The sequence below is a fragment of the Diceros bicornis genome, chromosome 41 (assembly GCF_020826845.1).
Source record: "Diceros bicornis minor isolate mBicDic1 chromosome 41, mDicBic1.mat.cur, whole genome shotgun sequence".
NCBI classification, from domain to species: Eukaryota; Metazoa; Chordata; class Mammalia; order Perissodactyla; family Rhinocerotidae; genus Diceros; species Diceros bicornis.
This window is the reverse complement of record NC_080780.1, coordinates 16,169,447-16,195,696: the sequence shown is the minus strand read 5'-3', so window position 1 is coordinate 16,195,696 and position 26,250 is coordinate 16,169,447.

Below are 26,250 nucleotides of genomic sequence, written 5' to 3'. Positions count from 1 at the left end.
TGGCACGTTGCTGTAAGCAAGCACATTCTCATTGAAAGTTGCAAGTTACTATGTAGGAACCAGTTTCTATAGGTATTTCAAAGATGCCCCGAACTGAGCTAAACGTTGTATGTCTCCAACTCCTAGAAATAACTTCATGCCCCATCTCCCTTACTTCCATCTAGTAAGGATCACATAATTTCTTAGAAAGTTTTGACACAGATTCCCAATTAGGGCATTCAGAACATATAGCACGTTGCTGTAGGCAAGCACATTCTCATTCAAAGTTGCAAGTTACTATGTAGGAACACGTTTGTATAGGTATTTCAAAGATGCCCAGAAATGAGCTAAACTTGGTATGTGTCCAACTCCTAGAAATAACTTCATGCCCCAACTCCCGTACTTCCAGCTAGTAAGGATCACATAATTCCTAACAAAGTTTTGACACAGATTCCCAATTCGGGCATTCAGAACATATAGCACGTTGCTGTAAGCAAGCACATTCTCATTCAAATTTGCAAGTTACTATGTAGGAACAAGTTTGTATAGGACTTTCAATGATGCCCAGAACTGACCTCAACTTGGTATGTCTCCAACTCCTAGAAATAACTTCATGCCCCAACTCCCGTACTTCCAGCTAGTAAGGATCACATAATTCCTAACAAAGTTTTGACACAGATTCCCAATTCGGGCATTCAGAACATATAGCACGTTGCTGTAAGCAAGCACATTCTCATTAGAAGATGCAAGTTACTATGTAGGATCAAGTTTGTATAGGTATTTCAAAGATGCTCCGAACTGAGCTAAACTTGGTATGTCTCCAACTCCTAGAAATAACTTCATGCCCCATCTCCCTTACTTCCAGCTAGTAAGGATCACATAATTCCTAACAAAGTTTTGACACAGATTCCCAATTCGGGCATTCATAACATATAGCACGTTGCTGTAAGCAAGCACATTCTCATTCAAAGTTGCAAGTTACTATGTAGGAACAAGTTTGTATAGGTATTTCAAAGATGCCCGTGACTGTGCTAAACTTGGTATGTCTCCAACTCCTAGAAATAACTTCATGCCCCAACTCCCTTACTTCCAGCAAGTAAGGTTCACATAATTCCTAACAAAGTTTTGACACAGATTCCCAATTCGGGCACTCAGAACATATAGCACGTTGCTGTAAGCAAGCACATTCTCATTAAATGTTGCAAGTTACTATGAAGGAACAAGTTTGTATAGGTATTTCAAAGATGCCCAGAACTGAGCTAAACTTGGTATGTGTCCAACCTCTAGAAATAACTTCATGCCGCAACACCCTTACTTCCAGCTGGTAAGGATCACATAATTCCTAACAAAGTTTTGACACAGATTCCCAATTCGGGCATTCAGAACATATAGCACGTTGCTGTAAGCAAGCACATTCTCATTCAAAGTTGCAAGTTACTATGTAGGAACAAGTTTGTATAGGTTTTTCAAAGATGCCCGTGACTGTGCTAAACTTGGTATGTCTCCAACTCCTAGAAATAACTTCATACCCCATCTCCCTTACTTCCAGCTAGTAAGGATCACATAATTTCTAACAAAGTTTTGACACAGATTCCCAATTCGGGCATTCAGAACATATAGCACGTTGCTGTAAGCAAGCACATTCTCATTCAAAGTTGCAAGTTACTATGTAGGAACAAGTTTGTATAGGTATTTCAAAGATGCCCAGAACTGAGCTAAACTTGGTATGTCTCCAACTCCTAGAAATAACTTCATGCCCCATCTCCCTTACTTCCAGCTAGTAAGGATCACATAATTCCTAACAAAGTTTTGACACTGATTCCCAATTCGGGCATTCAGAACATATAGCACGTTGCTGTAAGCAAGCACATTCTCATTCAAAGTTGCAAGTTACTATGAAGGAACAAGTTTGTATAGGTATTTCAAAGATGCCCAGGACTCAGCTAAATTTGGTATGTGTCCAACCTCTACAAATAACTTCATGCCGCAACACCCTTACTTCCAGCTAGTAAGGATCACATAATTCCTAACAAATTTTGACACAGATTCCCAATTCGGGCATTCAGAACATATAGCACGTTGCTGTAAGCAAGCACATTCTCATTCAAAGTTGCAAGTTACTATGTAGGAACAAGTTTGTATAGGTATTTCAAAGATGCCCAGAACTGAGCTAAACGTTGTGTGTCTCCAACTCCTAGAAATAACATCATGCCCCATCTCCCAACTTCCAGCTAGTAAGGATCACATAATTCCTAACAAAGTTTTGACACAGATTCCCAATTCAGGCACTCAGAACATGTAGCACGTTGCTGTAAGCAAGCACATTCTCATTCAAACTTGCAAGTTACTATGTAGGAACAAGTTTGTATACGTATTTCAAAGATGCCCAGAACTGAGCTAAACGTTGTATGTCTCCAACTCCTAGAAATAACTTCATGCCCCATCTCCCTTACTTCCAGCTAGTAAGGATCATGTAATTCCTAACAAAGTTTTGACACAGATTCCCAATTCGGGCATTCAGAACATGTAGCACGTTGCTGTAAGCAAGCACATTCTCATTCAAAGTAGCAAGTTACTATGTAGGAACAAGTTTGTATAGAATTTCAAAGATGCCCAGAACTGAGCTAAACTTGGTATGTCTCCAACTCCTAAAAATAACTTCATGCCCCATCTCCCTTACTTCCATCTAGTAAGGATCACATAATTCCTAACAATGTTTTGACACAGATTCCCAATTCGGGCATTCAGGACATATAGAACGTTGCTGTAAGCAAGCACATTCTCAATCAAAGTTGCAAGTTACTATGTAGGAACAAGTTTGTATAGGTATTTCAAAGATGCCCAGAACTGAGCTAAACTTGCTATCTCTCCAACTCCTAGAAATAACTTCATGCCCCATCTCCTTTACTTTCAGCTAGTAAGGATCACATAATTCCTAACAAAGTTTTGACACAGATTCCCAATTCGGACATTCAGAACATATAGCACGTTGCTGTAAGCAAGCACATTCTCATTCAAAGTAGCAAGTTACTATGTAGGAACAAGTTTGTATAGGTATTTCAAAGATGCCCAGAACTGAGCTAAACTTGGTATGTCTCCAACTCCTAGAAATAACTTCATGCCCCATCTCCCTTACTTCCATCTAGTAAGGATCACATAATTCCTAACAAAGTTTTGACACAGATTCCCAATTCGGGCAGTCAGGACATATAGCACGTTGCTGTAAGCAAGCACATTCTCAATCAAAGTTGCAAGTTACTATGAAGCAGCAAGTTTGTATAGATATTTCAAAGATGCCCAGAACTGAGCTAAACTTGCTATCTCTCCAACTCCTAGAAATAACTTCATGCCCCAACACCCGTACTTCCAGCTAGTAAGGATCACATAATTCCTAACAAAGTTTTGACACCGATTCCCAATTCGGGCATTCAGAACATATAGCACGTTGCTGTAAGCAAGCACATTCTCATTCAAAGTTGCAAGTTACTATGTAGGAACAAGTTTGTATAGGTATTTCAAAGATGCCCAGAACTGAACTAAACTTGGTATGTGTCCAACTCCTAGAAATAACTTCATGCCCCAACTCCCGTACTTTCAGCTAGTAAGGATCACATAATTCCTAACAAAGTTTTGACACAGATTCCCAATTCGGGCATTCAGAACATGTAGCACGTTGCTGTAAGCAAGCACATTCTCATTCAAAGTAGCAAGTTACTATGTAGGAACAAGTTTGTATAGGTATTTCAAAGATGCCCAGAACTGAGCTAAACTTCGTGTGTCTCCAACTCCCAGAAATAACTTCATACCCCATCTCCCTTACTTCCAGCTAGTAAGGATCACATAATTCCTAACAATGTTTTGACACAGATTCCCAATTCGGGCAATCAGAACATATAGCACGTTGCTGTAAGCAAGCACATTCTCATTCAAAGTTGCAAGTTACTATGTAGGAACAAGTTTGTATAGGACTTTCAAAGATGCCCAGAACTGAACTAAACGTTGTATGTCTCCAACTCCTAAAAATAACTTCATGCCCCATCTCCCTTACTTCCATCTAGTAAGGATCACATAATTCCTAACAAAGATTTGACACAAATTCCCAATTCGGGCATTCACAACATATAGCACGTTGCTGTAAGCAAGCACATTCTCATTCAAAGTTGCAAGTTACTATGTAGGAACAAGTTTGTATAGGTATTTCAAAGATGCCCAGAACTGAACTAAACTTTGTATGTGTCCAACTCCTAGAAATAACTTCATGCCCCAACTCCCGTACTTTCAGCTTGTAAGGATCACATAATTCCTAACAAAGTTTTGACACAGATTCCCAATTCGGGCATTCAGAACATATAGCACGTTGCTGTAAGCAAGCACATTCTCATTCAAAGTTGCAAGTTACTATGTAGGAACAAGTTTGTATAGGTATTTCAAAGATGCCCGTGACTGTGCTAAACTTGGTATGTCTCCAACTCATGGAAATAGCTTCATACCCCATCTCCCTTTCTTCCAGCTAGTAAGGATCTCATACTTTCTAACAACGATTTGACACAGATTCCCAATTCGGGCATTCGAACACACAGCACGTTGCTGTAAGCAAGCACATTCTCATTCAAAGTTGCAAGTTACAATGTAGGAACAAGTTTGTATAGGTATTTCAAAGATGCCCAGAACTGAGCTAAACTTGGTATGTCTCCAACTCCTAGAAATAACTTCATGCCCCATCTCCCTTACTTCCAGCTAGTAAGGATCACATAATTCCTAACAAAGTTTTGACACAGATTCCCAATTCGGACATTCAGAACATATAGCACGTTGCTGTAAGCAAGCACATTCTCATTCAAAGTAGCAAGTTACTATGTAGGAACAAGTTTGTATAGGTATTTCAAAGATGCCCAGAACTGAGCTAAACTTGGTATGTCTCCAACTCCTAGAAATAACTTCATGCCCCATCTCCCTTACTTCCATCTAGTAAGGATCACATAATTCCTAACAAAGTTTTGACACAGATTCCCAATTCGGGCATTCAGGACATATAGCACGTTGCTGTAAGCAAGCACATTCTCAATCAAAGTTGCAAGTTACTATGAAGCAGCAAGTTTGTATAGATATTTCAAAGATGCCCAGAACTGAGCTAAACTTGCTATCTCTCCAACTCCTAGAAATAACTTCATGCCCCAACACCCGTACTTCCAGCTAGTAAGGATCACATAATTCCTAACAAAGTTTTGACACCGATTCCCAATTCGGGCATTCAGAACATATAGCACGTTGCTGTAAGCAAGCACATTCTCATTCAAAGTTGCAAGTTACTATGTAGGAACAAGTTTGTATAGGTATTTCAAAGATGCCCAGAACTGAACTAAACTTGGTATGTGTCCAACTCCTAGAAATAACTTCATGCCCCAACTCCCGTACTTTCAGCTAGTAAGGATCACATAATTCCTAACAAAGTTTTGACACAGATTCCCAATTCGGGCATTCAGAACATGTAGCACGTTGCTGTAAGCAAGCACATTCTCATTCAAAGTAGCAAGTTACTATGTAGGAACAAGTTTGTATAGGTATTTCAAAGATGCCCAGAACTGAGCTAAACTTCGTGTGTCTCCAACTCCCAGAAATAACTTCATACCCCATCTCCCTTACTTCCAGCTAGTAAGGATCACATAATTCCTAACAATGTTTTGACACAGATTCCCAATTCGGGCAATCAGAACATATAGCACGTTGCTGTAAGCAAGCACATTCTCATTCAAAGTTGCAAGTTACTATGTAGGAACAAGTTTGTATAGGACTTTCAAAGATGCCCAGAACTGAACTAAACGTTGTATGTCTCCAACTCCTAAAAATAACTTCATGCCCCATCTCCCTTACTTCCATCTAGTAAGGATCACATAATTCCTAACAAAGATTTGACACAAATTCCCAATTCGGGCATTCACAACATATAGCACGTTGCTGTAAGCAAGCACATTCTCATTCAAAGTTGCAAGTTACTATGTAGGAACAAGTTTGTATAGGAATTTCAAAGATGCCCAGAACTGAACTAAACTTTGTATGTGTCCAACTCCTAGAAATAACTTCATGCCCCAACTCCCGTACTTTCAGCTTGTAAGGATCACATAATTCCTAACAAAGTTTTGACACAGATTCCCAATTCGGGCATTCAGAACATATAGCACGTTGCTGTAAGCAAGCACATTCTCATTCAAAGTTGCAAGTTACTATGTAGGAACAAGTTTGTATAGGTATTTCAAAGATGCCCGTGACTGTGCTAAACTTGGTATGTCTCCAACTCATGGAAATAGCTTCATACCCCATCTCCCTTTCTTCCAGCTAGTAAGGATCTCATACTTTCTAACAACGATTTGACACAGATTCCCAATTCGGGCATTCGAACACACAGCACGTTGCTGTAAGCAAGCACATTCTCATTCAAAGTTGCAAGTTACAATGTAGGAACAAGTTTGTATAGGTATTTCAAAGATGCCCAGAACTGAGCTAAACTTGGTATGTCTCCAACTCCTAGAAATAACTTCATGCCCCATCTCCCTTACTTCCAGCTAGTAAGGATCACATAATTCCTAACAAAGTTTTGACACAGATTCCCAATTCGGGCATTCAGAACATATAGCACGTTGCTGTAAGCAAGCACATTCTCATTCAAAGTTGCAAGTTACTATGAAGGAACAAGTTTGTGTAGGTATTTCAAAGATGACCAGAACTGAGCTAAACTTGGTATGTGTCCAACCTCTAGAAATAACTTATGCCGCAACACCCTTACTTCCATCTAGTAAGGATCACATAATTCCTAACAAAGTTTTGACACAGATTCCCAATTCGGGCATTCAGAACATATAGCACGTTGCTGTCAGCAAGCACATTCTCATTCAAAGTTGCAAGTTACTATGTAGGAACAAGTTTGTATAGGTATTTCAAAGATGCCCAGAACTGAGCTAAACGTTGTGTGTCTCCAACTCCTAGAAATATCTTCATGCCCCATCTCCCAACTTCCAGCTAGTAAGGATCACATATTTTCCAACAAAGTAATGACACAGATTCCCAATTCAGGCACTCAGAACATGTAGCACGTTGCTGTAAGCAAGCACATTCTCATTCAAAGTTGCAAGTTACTATGTAGGAACAAGTTTGTATACGTATTTCAAAGATGCCCAGAACTGAGCTAAACTTAGTATGTCTCCAACTCCTAGAAATAACTTCATGCCCTATCTCCCTTACTTCCAGCTAGTAAGGATCATGTAATTCCTAACAAAGTTTTGACACAGATTCCCAATTCGGGCATTCAGAACATGTATCACGTTGCTGTAAGCAAGCACATTCTCATTCAAAGTAGCAAGTTACTATGTAGGAACCAGTTTGTATAGGTATTTCAAAGATGCCCAGAACTGAGCTAAACTTGGTATGTCTCCAACTCCTAGAAATAACTTCATGCCCCATCTCCCTTACTTCCAGCTAGTAAGGATCACATAATTCCTAACAAAGTTTTGACACAGATTCCCAATTCGGGCATTCAGGACATATAGCACGTTGCTGTAAGCAAGCACATTCTCATTCAAAGTTGCAAGTTACTATGTAGGAACAAGTTTGTATAGGTATTTCAAAGATGCCCAGAACTGAGCGAAACTTGCTATCTCTCCAACTCCTAGAAATAACTTCATGCCCCATCTCCCTTACTTCCAGCTAGTAAGGATCACATAATTTCTAATAATGTTTTGACACAGATTCCCAATTCAGGCATTCATAACATATAGCACGTTGCTGTAAGCAAGCACATTCTCATTCAAAGTTGCAAGTTACTATGTAGGAACAAGTTTGTATAGGTATTTCAAAGATGCCCAGAACTGAGCTAAACTTGGTATGTCTCCAACTCCTAGAAATAACTTCATGCCCCATCTCCCTTACTTCCAGCTAGTAAGGATCACATAATTCCTAACAAAGTTTTGACACAGATTCCCAATTCGGGCATTCAGAACATATAGCACGTTGCTGTAAGCAAGCACATTCTCATTAAAGTTGCAAGTTACTATGAAGGAACAAGTTTGTATAGGTATTTCAAAGATGCCCAGAACAGAGCTAAACTTGGTATGTGTCCAAACTCTAGATATAACTTCATGCCGCAACACCCTTACTTCCAGCTGGTAAGGATCACATAATTCCTAACAAAGTTTTGACACAGATTCCCAATTCGGGCATTCAGAACATATAGCACGTTGCTGTAAGCTACACATTCTCATTCAAAGTTGCAAGTTACTATGTAGGAACAAGTTTGTATGGGACTTTCAAAGATGCCCAGAACTGAGCTAAACGTTGTATGCCTCCAACTCCTAGAAATAACTTCATGCCCCATCTCCCTTACTTCCAGCTAGTAAGGATCACATAATTCCTAACAAAGTTTTGACACAGATTCCCAATTCGGGCATTCAGAACATATAGCACGTTGCTGTAAGCAAGCACATTCTCATTCAAAGTTGCAAGTTACTATGTAGGAACAAGTTTGTATAGGTATTTCAAAGATGCCCAGAACTGAGCTAAACGTTGTGTGTCTCCAACTCCTAGAAATAACTTCATGCCCCATCTCCCAACTTCCAGCTAGTAAGGATCACATAATTCCTAACAAAGTTTTGACACAGATTCCCAATTCAGGCACTCAGAACATGTAGCACATTGCTGTAAGCAAGCACATTCTCATTCAAAGTTGCGAGTTACTATGTAGGAACAAGTTTGTATACGTATTTCAAAGATGCCCAGAACTGAGTTAAACTTGGTATGTCTCCAACTCCTAGAAATAACTTCATGCCCCATCTCCCTTACTTCCAGCTAGTAAGGATCATGTAATTCCTAACAAAGTTTTGACACAGATTCCCAATTCGGGCATTCAGAACATATAGCACGTTTCTGTAAGCAAGCACATTCTCATTCAAAGTTGCATGTTATTATGTAGGAACATGTTTGTATAGGTATTTCAAAGATGCCCAGAACTGAGCTAAACTTGGTATGTCTCCAACTCCTAGAAATAACTTCATGCCCCATCTCCCTTACTTCCAGCTAGTAAGGATCACATAATTCCTAACAAAGTTTTGACACAGATTCCCAATTCGGGCATTCAGAACATATAGCACGTTGCTGTAAGCAAGCACATTCTCATTCAAAGTTGCAAGTTACTATGTAGGAACAAGTTTGTATAGGTATTTCAAAGATGCCCAGAACTGAGCTAAACTTGGTATGTCTCCAACTCCTAGAAATAACTTCATGCCCCATCTCCCTTACTTCCAGCTAGTAAGGATCACATAATTTCTAACAAACTTTTGACACAGATTCCCAATTCGGGCATTCAGAACATATAGCACGTTGCTGTAAGCAAGCACATTCTCATTCAAAGTTGCAAGTTACTATGTAGGAACAAGTTTGTATAGGTATTTCAAAGATGCCCGTGACTGTGCTAAACTTGGTATGTCTCCAACTCCTAGAAATAACTTCATACCCCATCTCCCTTACTTCCAGCTAGTAAGGATCACATAATTTCTAACAAAGTTTTGACACAGATTCCCAATTCGGGCATTCAGAACATATAGCACGTTGCTGTAAGCAAGCACATTCTCATTCAAAGTTGCAAGTTACTATGTAGGAACAAGTTTGTATAGGTATTTCAAAGATGCCCAGAACTGAGCTAAACTTGGTATGTCTCCAACTCATGGAAATAACTTCATGCCCCATCTCCCTTACTTCCAGCTAGTAAGGATCACATAATTCCTAACAAAGTTTTGACACAGATTCCCAATTCGGGCATTCAGAACATATAGCACGTTGCTGTAAGCAAGCACATTCTCATTCAAAGTTGCAAGTTACTATGAAGGAACAAGTTTGTGTAGGTATTTCAAAGATGACGAGAACTGAGCTAAACTTGGTATGTGTCCAACCTCTAGAAATAACTTCATGCCGCAACACCCTTACTTCCAGCTAGTAAGGATCACATAATTCCTAACAAAGTTTTGACACAGATTCCCAATTCGGGCATTCAGAACATATAGCACGTTGCTGTAAGCAAGCACATTCTCATTCAAAGTTGCAAGTTACTATGTAGCAATAAGTTTGTATAGGACTTTCAAAGATGCCCAGAACTGAGCTAAACGTTGTATGTCTCCAACTCCTAGAAATAACTTCATGCCCCATCTCCCTTACTTCCAGCTAGTAAGGATCACATAATTCCTAACAAAGTTTTGACACAGATTCCCAATTCGGGCATTCAGAACATATAGCACGTTGCTGTAAGCAAGCACATTCTCATTCAAAGTTGCAATTTACTATGTAGGAACAAGTTTGTATAGGTATTTCAAAGATGCCCAGAACTGAGCTAAACGTTGTGTGTCTCCAACTCCTAGAAATATCTTCATGCCCCATCTCCCAACTTCCAGCTAGTAAGGATCACATATTTTCCAACAAAGTAATGACACAGATTCCCCATTCAGGCACTCAGAACATGTAGCACGTTGCTGTAAGCAAGCACATTCTCATTCAAAGTTGCAAGTTACTATGTAGGAATAAGTTTGTATAGGACTATCAAAGATGCCCAGAACTGAGCTAAACGTTCTATGTCTCCAACTCCTAGAAATAACTTCATGCCCAATCTCCCTTACTTCCATCTAGTAAGGATCACATAATTCCTAACAAAGTTTTGACACAGATTCCCAATTCGGGCATTCAGAACATATAGCACGTTGCTGTAAGCAAGCACATTCTCATTCAAAGTTGCAAGTTACTATGTAGGAACAAGTTTGTATAGGTATTTCAAAGATGCCCAGAACTGAGCTAAACTTGGTATGTCTCCAACTCCTAGAAATAACTTCATGCCCCATCTCCCTAACTTCCAGGTAGTAAGGATCACATAATTCCTAACAAAGTTTTGACACAGATTCCCAATTCGGGCATTCAGAACATATAGCACGTTGCTGTAAGCAAGCACATTCTCATTAAAGTTGCAAGTTACTATGAAGGAACAAGTTTGTATAGGTATTTCAAAGATGCCCAGAACTGAGCTAAACTTGGTATGTGTCCAATCTCTAGAAATAACTTCATGCCGCAACACCCTTACTTCCAGCTGGTAAGGATCACATAATTCCTAACAAAGATTTGACACAGATTCCCAATTCGGGCATTCAGAACATATAGCACGTTGCTGTAAGCAAGCACATTCTCATTCAAAGTTGCAAGTTACTGTGTAGGAACAAGTTTGTATGGGACTTTCAAAGATGCCCAGAACTGAGCTAAACGTTGTATGCCTCCAACTCCTAGAAATAACTTCATGCCCCATCTCCCTTACTTCCAGCTAGTAAGGATCACATAATTCCTAACAAAGTTTTGACACAGATTCCCAATTCGGGCATTCACAACATATAGCACGTTGCTGTAAGCAAGCACATTCTCATTCAAAGTTGCAAGTTACTATGTAGGAACAAGTTTGTATAGGTATTTCAAAGATGCCCAGAACTGAGCTAAAAGTTGTGTGTCTCCAACTCCTAGAAATAACTTCATGCCCCATCTCCCAACTTCCAGCTAGTAAGGATCACATAATTCCTAACAAAGATTTGACACAGATTCCCAATTCGGGCATTCAGAACATGTAGCACGTTGCTGTAAGCAAGCCCATTCTCATTCAAAGTAGCAAGTTACTATGTAGGAACAAGTTTGTATAGGTATTTCAAAGATGCCCAGAACTGAGCTAAACTTGGTATGTCTCCAACTCCTAGAAATAACTTCATGCCCCATCTCCCTTACTTCCATCTAGTAAGGATCACATAATTCCTAACAAAGTTTTGACACAGATACCCAATTCGGGCATTCAGAACATATAGCACGTTGCTGTAAGCAAGCACATTCTCATTCAAAGTTGCAAGTTACTATGTAGGAACAAGTTTGTATAGGTATTTCAAAGATGCCCAGAACTGAGCTAAACTTGGTATGTCTCCAACTCCTAGAAATAACTTCATGCCCCATCTCCCTTACTTCCAGCTAGTAAGGATCACATAATTCCTAACAAAGTTTTGACACAGATTCCCAATTCGGGCATTCAGAACATATAGCACGTTGCTGTAAGCAAGCACATTCTCATTAAAGTTGCAAGTTACTATGAAGGAACAAGTTTGTATAGGTATTTCAAAGATGCCCAGAACTGAGCTAAACTTGGTATGTGTCCAATCTCTAGAAATAACTTCATGCCGCAACACCCTTACTTCCAGCTGGTAAGGATCACATAATTCCTAACAAAGATTTGACACAGATCCCAATTCGGGCATTCAGAACATATAGCACGTTGCTGTAAGCAAGCACATTCTTATTCAAAATTGCAAGTTACTATGTAGGAACAAGTTTGTATGGGACTTTCAAAGGTGCCCAGAACTGAGCTAAACGTTGTATGCCTCCAACTCCTAGAAATAACTTCATGCCCCATCTCCCTTACTTCCAGCTAGTAAGGATCACATAATTCCTAACAAAGTTTTGACACAGACTCCCAATTCGGGCATTCAGAACATATAGCACGTTGCTGTAAGCAAGCACATTCTCATTCAAAGTTGCAAGTTACTATGTAGGAACAAGTTTGTATAGGTATTTCAAAGATGCCCAGAACTGAGCTAAACGTTGTGTGTCTCCAACTCCTAGAAATAACTTCATGCCCCATCTCCCAACTTCCAGCTAGTAAGGATCACATAATTCCTAACAAAGTTTTGACACAGATTCCCAATTCGGGCATTCAGAACATGTAGCACGTTGCTGTAAGCAAGCCCATTCTCATTCAAAGTAGCAAGTTACTATGTAGGAACAAGTTTGTATAGGTATTTCAAAGATGCCCAGAACTGAGCTAAACGTTGTGTGTCTCCAACTCCTAGAAATATCTTCATGCCCCATCTCCCAACTTCCAGCTAGTAAGGATCACATATTTTCCAACAAAGTAATGACACAGATTCCCAATTGAGGCACTCAGAACATGTAGCACGTTGCTGTAAGCAAGCACATTCTCATTCAAAGTTGCAAGTTACTATGTAGGAACAAGTTTGTATACGTATTTCAAAGATGCTCAGAACTGAGCTAAACTTAGTATGTCTCCAACTCCTAGAAATAACTTCATGCCCTATCTCCCTTACTTCCAGCTAGTAAGGATCATGTAATTCCTAACAAAGTTTTGACACAGTTTCCCAATTCGGACATTCAGAACATATAGCACCTTGCTGTAAGCAAGCACATTCTCATTCAAAGTTGCAAGTTACTATGTAGGAATAAGTTTGTATAGGACTATCAAAGATGCCCAGAACTGAGCTAAACGTTGTATGTCTCCAACTCCTAGAAATAACTTCATGCCCCATCTCCCTTACTTCCATCTAGTAAGGATCACATAATTCCTAACAAAGTTTTGACACAGATTCCCAATTCGGGCATTCAGAACATATACCACGTTGCTGTAAGCAAGCACATTCTCATTCAAAGTTGCAAGTTACTATGTAGGAACAAGTTTGCATGGGACTTTCAAAGATGCCCAGAACTGAGCTAAACGTTGTCTGTCTCCAACTCCTAGAAATAACTTCATGCCCCATCTCCCTTACTTCCATCTAGTAAGGATCACATAATTTATTAGAAAGTTTTGACACAGATTCCCAATTCGGGCATTCAGAACATATAGCACGTTGCTGTAAGCAAGCACATTCTCACTCAAAGTTGCAAGTTACTATGTAGGAACACGTTTGTATAGGTATTTCAAAGATGCCCAGAACTGAGCTAAACTTGGTATGTGTCCAACTCCTAGAAATAACTTCATGCCCCAACTCCCGTACTTCCAGCTAGTAAGGATCACACAATTCCTAACAAAGTTTTGACACAGATTCCCAATTCGGGCATTCAGAACATATAGCACGTTGCTGTAAGCAAGCACATTCTCATTAGAAGATGCAAGTTACTATGTAGGAACAAGTTTGTATAGGTATTTCAAAGATGCCCCGAACTGAACTAAACTTGGTATGTCTCCAACTCCTAGAAATAACTTCATGCCCCATCTCACTTACTTCCAGCTAGTAAGGATCACATAATTTCTAACAATGTTTTGACACAGATTCCCAATTCAGGCATACATAACATATAGCACGTTGCTGTAAGCAAGCACATTCTCATTCAAAGTTGCAAGTTACTATGTAGGAACAAGTTTGTATAGGTATTACAAAGATGCCCGTGACTGTGCTAAACTTGGTATGTCTCCAACTCCTAGAAATAACTTCATACCCCATCTCCCTTACTTCCAGACAGTAAGGATCACATAATTTCTAACAAAGTTTTGACACAGATTCCCAATTCGGGCATTCAGAACATATAGCACGTTGCTGTAAGCAAGCACATTCTCATTCAAAGTTGCAAGTTACTATGTAGGAACAAGTTTGTATAGGTATTTCAAAGATGCCCAGAACTGAGCTAAACTTGGTATGTCTCCAACTCCTAGAAATAACTTCATGCCCCATCTCCCTTACTTCCAGCTAGTAAGGATCACATAATTCCTAACAAAGTTTTGACACAGATTCCCAATTCGGGCATTCAGAACATATAGCACGTTGCTGTAAGCAAGCACATTCTCATTAAAGTTGCAAGTTACTATGAAGGAACAAGTTTGTATAGGTATTTCAAAGATGCCCAGAACTGAGCTAAACTTGGTATGTGTCCAATCTCTAGAAATAACTTCATGCCGCAACACCCTTACTTCCAGCTGGTAAGGATCACATAATTCCTAACAAAGATTTGACACAGATTCCCAATTCGGGCATTCAGAACATATAGCACGTTGCTGTAAGCAAGCACATTCTCATTCAAAGTTGCAAGTTACTATGTAGGAACAAGTTTGTATGGGACTTTCAAAGATGCCCAGAACTGAGCTAAACGTTGTATGCCTCCAACTCCTAGAAATAACTTCATGCCCCATCTCACTTACTTCCAGCTAGTAAGGATCACATAATTCCTAACAAAGTTTTGACACAGATTCCCAATTCGGGCATTCAGAACATATAGCACGTTGCTGTAAGCAAGCACATTCTCATTCAAAGTTGCAAGTTACTATGTAGGAACAAGTTTGTATAGGTATTTCAAAGATGCCCAGAACTGAGCTAAACGTTGTGTGTCTCCAACTCCTAGAAATAACTTCATGCCCCATCTCCCAACTTCCAGCTAGTAAGGATCACATAATTCCTAACAAAGTTTTGACACAGATTCCCAATTCGGGCATTCAGAACATGTAGCACGTTGCTGTAAGCAAGCCCATTCTCATTCAAATTAGCAAGTTACTATGTAGGAACAAGTTTGTATAGGTATTTCAAAGATGCCCAGAACTGAGCTAAACTTGGTATGTCTCCAACTCCTAGAAATAACTTCATGCCCCATCTCCCTTACTTCCATCTAGTAAGGATCACATAATTCCTAACAAAGTTTTGACACAGATTCCCAATTCGGGCATTCAGAACATATAGCACGTTGCTGTAAGCAAGCACATTCTCATTCAAAGTTGCAAGTTACTATGTAGGAACAAGTTTGTATAGGTATTTCAAAGATGCCCAGAACTGAGCTAAACTTGCTATCTCTCCAATTCCTAGAAATAACTTCATGCCCCATCTCCTTTACATTCAGCTAGTAAGGATCACATAATTCCTAACAAAGTTTTGACACAGATTCCCAATTCGGACATTCAGACCATATAGCACGTTGCTGTAAGCAAGCACATTCTCATTCAAAGTTGCAAGTTACTATGTAGCAACAAGTTTGTATAGGTATTTCAAAGATGCCCAGAACTGACCTCAACTTGGTATGTCTCCAACTCCTAGAAATAACTTCATGCCCCAACTCCCGTACTTCCAGCTAGTAAGGATCACATAATTCCTAACAAAGTTTTGACACAGATTCCCAATTCGGGCATTCAAAACATATAGCACGTTGCTGTAAGCAAGCACATTCTCATTAGAAGATGCAAGTTACTATGTAGGAACAAGTTTGTATAAGTATTTCAAAGATGCCCCGAACTGAGCTAAACTTGGTATGTGTCCAATCTCTAGAAATAACTTCATGCCGCAACACCCTTACTTCCAGCTGGTAAGGATCACATAATTCCTAACAAAGTTTTGACACAGATTCCCAATTCGGGCATTCAGAACATATAGCACGTTGCTGTAAGCAAGCACATTCTCATTCAAAGTTGCAAGTTACTATGTAGGAACAAGTTTGCATGGGACTTTCAAAGATGCCCAGAACTGAGCTAAACGTTGTATGCCTCCAACTCCTAGAAATAACTTCATGCCCCATCTCCCGTACTTCCAGCTAGTAAGGATCACATAATTCCTAACAAAGTTTTGACACAGATTCCCAATTCGGGCATTCAGAGCATATAGCACGTTGCTGTAATCAAGCACATTCTCTTTCAAAGTTGCAAGTTACTATGTAGGAACACGTTTGTATAGGTATTTCAAAGATGCCCAGAACTGAGCTAAACTTGGTATGTCTCCAACTCCTAGAAATAACTTCATGCCCCATCTCCCTTACTTCCAGCTAGTAAGGATCACATAATTCCTAACAAAGTTTTGACACAGATTCCCAATTCGGGCATTCAGAACATATAGCACGTTGCTGTAAGCAAGCACATTCTCATTCAAAGTTGCAAGTTACTATGTAGGAACAAGTTTGTATAGGTATTTCAAAGATGCCCAGAACTGAGCTAAACTTGGTATGTCTCCAACTCCTAGAAATAACTTCATGCCCCATCTCCCTTACTTCCAGCTAGTAAGGATCACATAATTCCTAACAAAGTTTTGACACAGATTCCCAATTCGGGCATTCAGAACATATAGCACGTTGCTGTAAGCAAGCACATTCTCATTAAAGTTGCAAGTTACTATGAAGGAACAAGTTTGTATAGGTATTTCAAAGATGCCCAGAACTGAGCTAAACTTGGTATGTGTCCAATCTCTAGAAATAACTTCATGCCGCAACACCCTTACTTCCAGCTGGTAAGGATCACATAATTCCTAACAAAGTTTTGACACAGATTCCCAATTCGGGCATTCAGAACATATAGCACGTTGCTGTAAGCAAGCACATTCTCATTCAAAGTTGCAAGTTACTATGTAGGAACAAGTTTGTATGGGACTTTCAAAGATGCCCAGAACTGAGCTAAACGTTGTATGCCTCCAACTCCTAGAAATAACTTCATGCCCCATCTCCCGTACTTCCAGCTAGTAAGGATCACATAATTCCTAACAAAGTTTTGACACAGATTCCCAATTCGGGCATTCAGAACATACAGCACGTTGCTGTAAGCAAGCACATTCTCATTCAAAGTTGCAAGTTACTATGTAGGAACAAGTTTGTATAGGTATTTCAAAGATGCCCAGAACTGAGCTAAACGTTGTGTGTCTCCAACTCCTAGAAATAACTTCATGCACCATCTCCCAACTTCCAGCTAGTAAGGATCACATAATTCCTAACAAAGTTTTGACACAGATTCCCAATACAGGCACTCAGAACATGTAGCACGTTGCTGTAAGCAAGCACATTCTCATTGAAAGTTGCAAGTTACTATGTAGGAACCAGTTTCTATAGGTATTTCAAAGATGCCCAGAACTGAGCTAAACGTTGTCTGTCTCCAACTCCTAGAAATAACTTCATGCCCCATCTCCCTTACTTCTATCTAGTAAGGATCACATAATTTCTTAGAAAGTTTTGACACAGATTCCCAATTCGGGCATTCAGAACATATAGCACGTTGCTGTAAGCAAGCACATTCTCATTCAAACTTGCAAGTTACTATGTAGGAACACGTTTGTATAGGTATTTCAAAGATGCCCAGATATGAGCTAAACTTGGTATGTGTCCAACTCCTAGAAATAACTTCATGCCCCAACTCCCGTACTTCCAGCTAGTAAGGATCACATAATTCCTAACAAAGTTTTGACACAGATTCCCAATTCGGGCATTCAGAACATATAGCACGTTGCTGTAAGCAAGCACATTCTCATTAGAAGATGCAAGTTACTATGTAGGAACAAGTTTGTATAGGTATTTCAAAGATGCCCCGAACTGAGCTAAACTTGGTATGTCTCCAACTCCTAGAAATAACTTCATGCCCCATCTCCCTTACTTCCAGCTAGTAAGGATCACATAATTTCTAACAATGTTTTGACACAGATTCCCAATTCGGGCATTCATAACATATAGCACGTTGCTGTAAGCAAGCACATTCTCATTGAAAGTTGCAAGTTATTATGTAGGAACAAGTTTGTATAGGTATTACAAAGATGCCCGTGACTGTGCTAAACTAGGTATGTCTCCAAATTCTAGAAATAACTTCATACCCCATCTCCCTTACTTCCAGCTAGTAAGGATCACATAATTTCTAACAAAGTTTTGACACAGATTCCCAATTCGGGCATTCAGAACATATAGCACGTTGCTGTAAGCAAGCACATTCTCATTCAAAGTTGCAAGTTACTATGTAGGAACAAGTTTGTATAGGTATTTCAAAGATGCCCAGAACTGAGCTAAACTTGGTATGTCTCCAACTCCTAGAAATAACTTCATGCCCCATCTCCCTTACTTCCAGCTAGTAAGGATCACATAATTCCTAACAAAGTTTTGACACAGATTCCCAATTCGGGCATTCAGAACATATAGCACGTTGCTGTAAGCAAGCACATTCTCATTAAAGTTGCAAGTTACTATGAAGGAACAAGTTTGTATAGGTATTTCAAAGATGCCCAGAACTGAGCTAAACTTGGTATGTGTCCAATCTCTAGAAATAACTTCATGCCGCAACACCCTTACTTCCAGCTGGTAAGGATCACATAATTCCTAACAAAGTTTTGACACAGATTCCCAATTCGGGCATTCAGAACATATAGCACGTTGCTGTAAGCAAGCACATTCTCATTCAAAGTTGCAAGTTACTATGTAGGAACAAGTTTGTATGGGACTTTCAAAGATGCCCAGAACTGAGCTAAACGTTGTATGTCTCCAACTCCTAGAAATAACTTCATGCCCCATCTCCCTTACTTCCAGCTAGTAAGGATCACATAATTCCTAACAAAGTTTTGAGACAGATTCCCAATTCGGGCAATCAGAACATATAGCATGTTGCTGTAAGCAAGCACATTCTCATTCAAAGTTGCAAGTTACTATGTAGGAACAAGTTTGTATAAGTATTACAAAGATGCCCAGAACTGAGCTAAACTTGGTTTGTCTCCAACTCCTAGAAATAATTTCATGCCCCATCTCCCTTACTTCCAGCTAGTATGGATCACATAATTCCTAACAAAGTTTTGACACAGACTCCCAATTCGGGCATTCAGAACATATAGCACGTTGCTGTAAGCAAGCACATTCTCATTCAAAGTTGCAAGTTACTATGTAGGAACAAGTTTGTATAGGTATTTCAAAGATGTCCCGAACTGTGCTAAACTTGGTGTGTCTCCAACTCCCAGAAATAACTTCATACCCCATCTCCCTTACTTCCAGCTTCTAAAGATCACATGATTCCTAACAAAGTTTTGACACAGATTCCCAATTCGGGCATTCAGAACATATAGAACGTTGCTGTAAGTAAGCACATTCTCATTCAAAGTTGCAAGTTACAATGTAGGAACCAGTTTGTATAGGTATTTCAAAGATGCCCAGAACTGAGCTAAACGTTGTGTGTCTCCAACTCCTAGAAATAACTTCATGCCCCATCTCCCAACTTCCAGCTAGTAAGGATCACATAATTCCTAACAAAGTTTTGACACAGATTCCCAATTCAGGCACTCAGAACATGTAGCACGTTTCTGTAAGCAAGCACATTCTCATTCAAAGTTGCAAGTTACTATGTAGGAACAAGTTTGTATACGTATTTCAAAGATGCCCAGAACTGAGCTAAACTTGGTATGTCTCCAACTCCTAGAAATAACTTCATGCCCCATCTCCCTTACTTCCAGCTAGTAAGGATCATGTAATTCCTAACAAAGTTTTGACACAGATTCCCAATTCGGGCATTCAGAACATGTAGCACGTTGCTGTAAGCAAGCACATTCTCATTCAAAGTAGCAAGTTACTATGTAGGAACAAGTTTGTATAGGTATTTCAAAGATGCCCAGAACTGAGCTAAACTTGGTATGACTCCAACTCCTAGAAATAACTTCATGCCCCATCTCCCTTACTTCCAGCTAGTAAGGATCACATAATTCCTAACAAAGTTTTGACACAGACTCCCAATTCGGGCATTCAGAACATATAGCACGTTGCTGTAAGCAAGCACATTCTCATTCAAAGTTGCAAGTTACTATGTAGTAACAAGTTTGTATAGGTATTTCAAAGATGCCCCGAACTGTGCCAAACTTGGTGTGTCTCCAACTCCCAGAAATAACTTCATACCCCATCTCCCTTACTTCCAGCTACTAAAGATCACATGATTCCTAACAAAGTTTTGACACAGATTCCCAATTCGGGCATTCAGAACATATAGAACGTTGCTGTAAGTAAGCACATTCTCATTCAAAGTTGCAAGTTACTATGTAGGAACAAGTTTGTATACGTATTTCAAAGATGCCCAGAACTGAGCTAAACTTGGTATGTCTCCAACTCCTAGAAATAACTTCATGCCCCATCTCCCTTACTTAAAGCTAGTAAGGATCATGTAATTCCTAACAAAGTTTTGACACAGATTCCTAATTCGGGCATTCAGAACATGTAGCACGTTGCTGTAAGCAAGCACATTCTCATTCAAATTAGCAAGTTACTATGTAGGAACAAGTTTGTATAGGTATTTCAAAGATGCCCAGAACTGAGCTAAACTTGGTATGTCTCCAACTCCTAGAAATAACTTCATGCCCCATCTCCCTTACTTCCAGCTAGTAAGGATCACATAATTCCTAACAAAGTTTTGACACAGATTCCCAATTCGGGCATTCAGAACATATAGCACGTTGCTGTAAGCAAGCACATTCTCATTAAATTTGCAAGTTACCATGAAGGAACAAGTTTGTATAGGTATTTCAAAGATGCCCAGAACTGAGCTAAACTTGGTATGTGTCCAATCTCTAGAAATAACTTCATGCCGCAACACCCTTACTTCCAGCTGGTAAGGATCACATAATACCTAACAAAGTTTTGACACAGATTCCCAATTCGGGCATTCAGAACATATAGCACGTTGCTGTAAGCAAGCACATTCTCATTCAAAGTTGCAAGTTACTATGTAGGAACAAGTTTGTATGGGACTTTCAAAGATGCCCAGAACTGAGCTAAACGTTGTATGCCTCCAACTCCTAGAAATAACTTCATGCCCCATCTCCCTTACTTCCAGCTAGTAAGGATCACATAATTCCTAACAAAGTTTTGACACAGATTCCCAATTCGGGCATTCAGAACATACAGCACGTTGCTGTAAGCAAGCACATTCTCATTCAAAGTTGCAAGTTACTATGTAGGAACAAGTTTGTATAGGTATTTCAAAGATGCCCAGAACTGAGCTAAACGTTGTGTGTCTCCAACTCCTAGAAATAACTTCATGCCCCATCTCCCAACTTCCAGCTAGTAAGGATCACATAATTCCTAACAAAGTTTTGACACAGATTCCCAATTCAGGCACTCAGAACATGTAGCACGTTGCTGTAAGCAAGCACATTCTCATTCAAAGTTGCAAGTTACTATGTAGGAATAAGTTTGTATAGGACTATCAAAGATGCCCAGAACTGAGCTAAACGTTGTATGTCTCCAACTCCTAGAAAGAACTTCATGTCCCATCTCCCTTACTTCCATCTAGTAAGGATCACATAATTCCTAACAAAGTTTTGACACAGATTCCCAATTCGGGCATTCAGAACATATAGCACGTTGCTGTAAGCAAGCACATTCTCATTGAAAGTTGCAAGTTACAATGTAGGAACCAGTTTCTATAGGTATTTCAAAGATGCCCAGAACTGAGCTAAACGTTGTCTGTCTCCAACTCCTAGAAATAACTTCATGCCCCATCTACCTTACTTCTATCTAGTAAGGATCACATAATTTCTTAGAAAGTTTTGACACAGATTCCCAATTCGGGCATTCAGAACATATAGCACGTTGCTGTAAGCAAGCACATTCTCATTCAAACTTGCAAGTTACTATGTAGGAACACGTTTGTATAGGTATTTCAAAGATGCCCAGATATGAGCTAAACTTGGTATGTGTCCAACTCCTAGAAATAACTTCATGCCCCAACTCCCGTACTTCCAGCTAGTAAGGATCACATAATTCCTAACAAAGTTTTGACACAGATTCCCAATTCGGGCATTCAGAACATATAGCACGTTGCTGTAAGCAAGCACATTCTCATTAGAAGATGCAAGTTACTATGTAGGAACAAGTTTGTATAGGTATTTCAAAGATGCCCCGAACTGAGCTAAACTTGGTATGTCTCCAACTCCTAGAAATAACTTCATGCCCCATCTCCCTTACTTCCAGCTAGTAAGGATCACATAATTTCTAACAATGTTTTGACACAAATTCCCAATTCGGGCATTCATAACATATAGCACGTTGCTGTAAGCAAGCACATTCTCATTGAAAGTTGCAAGTTACTATGTAGGAACAAGTTTGTATAGGTATTACAAAGATGCCCGTGACTGTGCTAAACTAGGTATGTCTCCAACTTCTAGAAATAACTTCATACCCCATCTCCCTTACTTCCAGCTAGTAAGGATCACATAATTTCTAACAAAGTTTTGACACATATTCCCAATTCGGGCATTCAGAACATATAGCACGTTGCTATAAGCAAGCACATTCTCATTCAAAGTTGCAAGTTACTATGTAGGAACAAGTTTGTATAGGTATTTCAAAGATGCCCAGAACTGAGCTAAACTTGGTATGTCTCCAACTCCTAGAAATAACTTCATGCCCCATCTCCCTTACTTCCAGCTAGTAAGGATCACATAATTCCTAACAAAGTTTTGACACAGATTCCCAATTCGGGCATTCAGAACATATAGCACGTTGCTGTAAGCAAGCACATTCTCATTAATGTTGCAAGTTACTATGAAGGAACAAGTTTGTATAGGTATTTCAAAGATGCACAGAACTGAGCTAAACTTGGTATGTGTCCAATCTCTAGAAATAACTTCATGCCGCAACACCCTTACTTCCAGCTGGTAAGGATCACATAATTCCTAACAAAGTTTTGACACAGATTCCCAATTCGGGCATTCAGAACATATAGCACGTTGCTGTAAGCAAGCACATTCTCATTAATGTTGCAAGTTACTATGAAGGAACAAGTTTGTATAGGTATTTCAAAGATGCACAGAACTGAGCTAAACTTGGTATGTGTCCAATCTCTAGAAATAACTTCATGCCGCAACACCCTTACTTCCAGCTGGTAAGGATCACATAATTCCTAACAAAGTTTTGACACAGATTCCCAATTCGGGCATTCAGAACATATAGCACGTTGCTGTAAGCAAGCACATTCTCATTCAAAGTTGCAAGTTACTATGTAGGAACAAGTTTGTATGGGACTTTCAAAGATGCCCAGAACTGAGGTAAACGTTGTGTGTCTCCAACTCCTAGAAATAACTTCATGCCCCATCTCCCAACTTCCAGCTAGTAAGGATCACATAATTCCTAACAAAGTTTTGACACAGATTCCCAATTCAGGCACTCAGAACATGTAGCACGTTTCTGTAAGCAAGCACATTCTCATTCAAAGTTGCAAGTTACTATGTAGGAACAAGTTTGTATACGTATTTCAAAGATGCCCAGAACTGAGCTAAACTTGGTATGTCTCCAACTCCTAGAAATAACTTCATGCCCCATCTCCCTTACTTCCAGCTAGTAAGGATCATGTAATTCCTAACAAAGTTTTGACACAGATTCCTAATTCGGGCATTCAGAACATGTAGCACGTTGCTGTAAGCAAGCACATTCTCATTCAAAGTAGCAAGTTACTATGTAGGAACAAGTTTGTATAGGTATTTCAAAGATGCCCAGAACTGAGCTAAACTTGGTATGTCTCCAACTCCTAGAAATAACTTCATGCCCCATCTCCCTTACTTCCAGCTAGTAAGGATCACATAATTCCTAACAAAGTTTTGACACAGACTCCCAATTCGGGCATTCAGAACATATAGCACGTTGCTGTAAGCAAGCACATTCTCATTCAAAGTTGCAAGTTACTATGTAGGAACAAGTTTGTATAGGTATTTCAAAGATGCCCCGAACTGTGACAAACTTGGTGTGTCTCCAACTCCCAGAAATAACTTCATGCCCCATCTCCCTTACTTCCAGCTAGTAAGGATCACATAATTCCTAACAAAGTTTTGACACAGACTCCCAATTCGGGCATTCAGAACATATAGCACGTTGCTGTAAGCAAGCACATTCTCATTCAAAGTTGCAAGTTACTATGTAGGAACAAGTTTGTATAGGTATTTCAAAGATGCCCCGAACTGTGCTAAAATTGGTGTGTCTCCAACTCCCAGAAATAACTTCATACCCCATCTCCCTTACTTCCAGCTACTAAAGATCACATAATTCCTAACAAAGTTTTGACACAGATTCCCAATTCGGGCATTCAGAACATATAGAACGTAGTTGTAAGTAAGCACATTCTCATTCAAAGTTGCAAGATACTATGTAGGAACCAGTTTGTATAGGTATTTCAAAGATGCCCAGAACTGAGCTAAACGTTGTATGTCTCCAACTCCTAGAAATAACTTCATGCCCCATCTCTCTTACTTCCAGCTAGTAAGGATCACATAATTCCTTACAAAGATTTGACACAGATTCCCTATTCGGGCATTCAGAACATATAGCACGTTTCTGTAAGCAAGCACATTCACATTCAAAGTTGCAAGTTACTATGTAGGAACAAGTTTGTATAGGTATTTCGAAGATGCCCAGAACTGAGCTAAACTTGCTATCTCCAACTCCTAGAAATAACTTTATGCACCATCTCCTTTACTTTCAGCTAGTAAGGATCACATAATTCCTAACAAAGTTTTGACACAGATTCCCAATTCGGACATTCAGAACATATAGCACGTTGCTGTAAGCAAGCACATTCTCATTCAAAGTTGCAAGTTACTATGTAGCAACAAGTTTGTATAGGTATTTCAAAGATGCCCAGAACTTAGCTAAACTTGGTATGCCTCCAACTCCTAGAAATAACTTCATGACCCATCTCCCGTACTTCCAGCTAGTAAGGATCACATAATTCCTAACAAAGTTTTGACACAGATTCCCAATTCAGGCATTCACAACATGTAGCACGTTGCTGTAAGCAAGCAAATTCTCATTCAAAGATGCAAGTTACTATGTAGGAACAAGTTTGTATAGGTATTTCAAAGATGCCCAGAACTGAGCTAAACTCGGTTTGTCTCCAACTCCTAGAAATAACTTCATGCCCCATCTCCCTTCCTTCCAGCTAGTAAGGATCACATAATTCCTAACAAAGTTTTGACACAGACTCCCAATTCGGGCATTCAGAACATATAGCACGTTGCTGTAAGTAAGCACATTCTCATTCAAAGTTGCAAGTTACTATGTAGGAACCAGTTTGTATAGGTATTTCAAAGATGCCCAGAACTGAGCTAAACGTTGTGTGTCTCCAACTCCTAGAAATAACTTCATGCCCCATCTCCCAACTTCCAGCTAGTAAGGATCACATAATTCCTAACAAAGTTTTGACACAGATTCCCAATTCAGGCACTCAGAACATGTAGCACGTTGCTGTAAGCAAGCACATTCTCATTCAAAGTAGCAAGTTACTATGTAGGAACAAGTTTGTATAGGTATTTCAAAGATGCCCAGAACTGAGCTAAACTTGGTATGTCTCCAACTCCTAGAAATAACTTCATGCCCCATCTCCCTTACTTCCATCTAGTAAGGATCACATAATTCCTAACAAAGTTTTGACACAGATTCCCAATTCGGGCATTCAGGACATATAGCACGTTGCTGTAAGCAAGCACATTCTCAATCAAAGTTGCAAGTTACTATGTAGGAACTAGTTTGTATAGGTATTTCAAAGATGCCCAGAACTGAGCTAAACTTGCTATCTCTCCAACTCCTAGAAATAACTTCATGCCCCATCTCCTTTACTTTCAGCTAGTAAGGATCACATAATTCCTAACAAAGTTTTGACACAGATTCCCAATTCGGACATTCAGAACATATAGCACGTTGCTGTAAGCAAGCACATTCTCATTCAAAGTTGCAAGTTACTATGTAGCAATA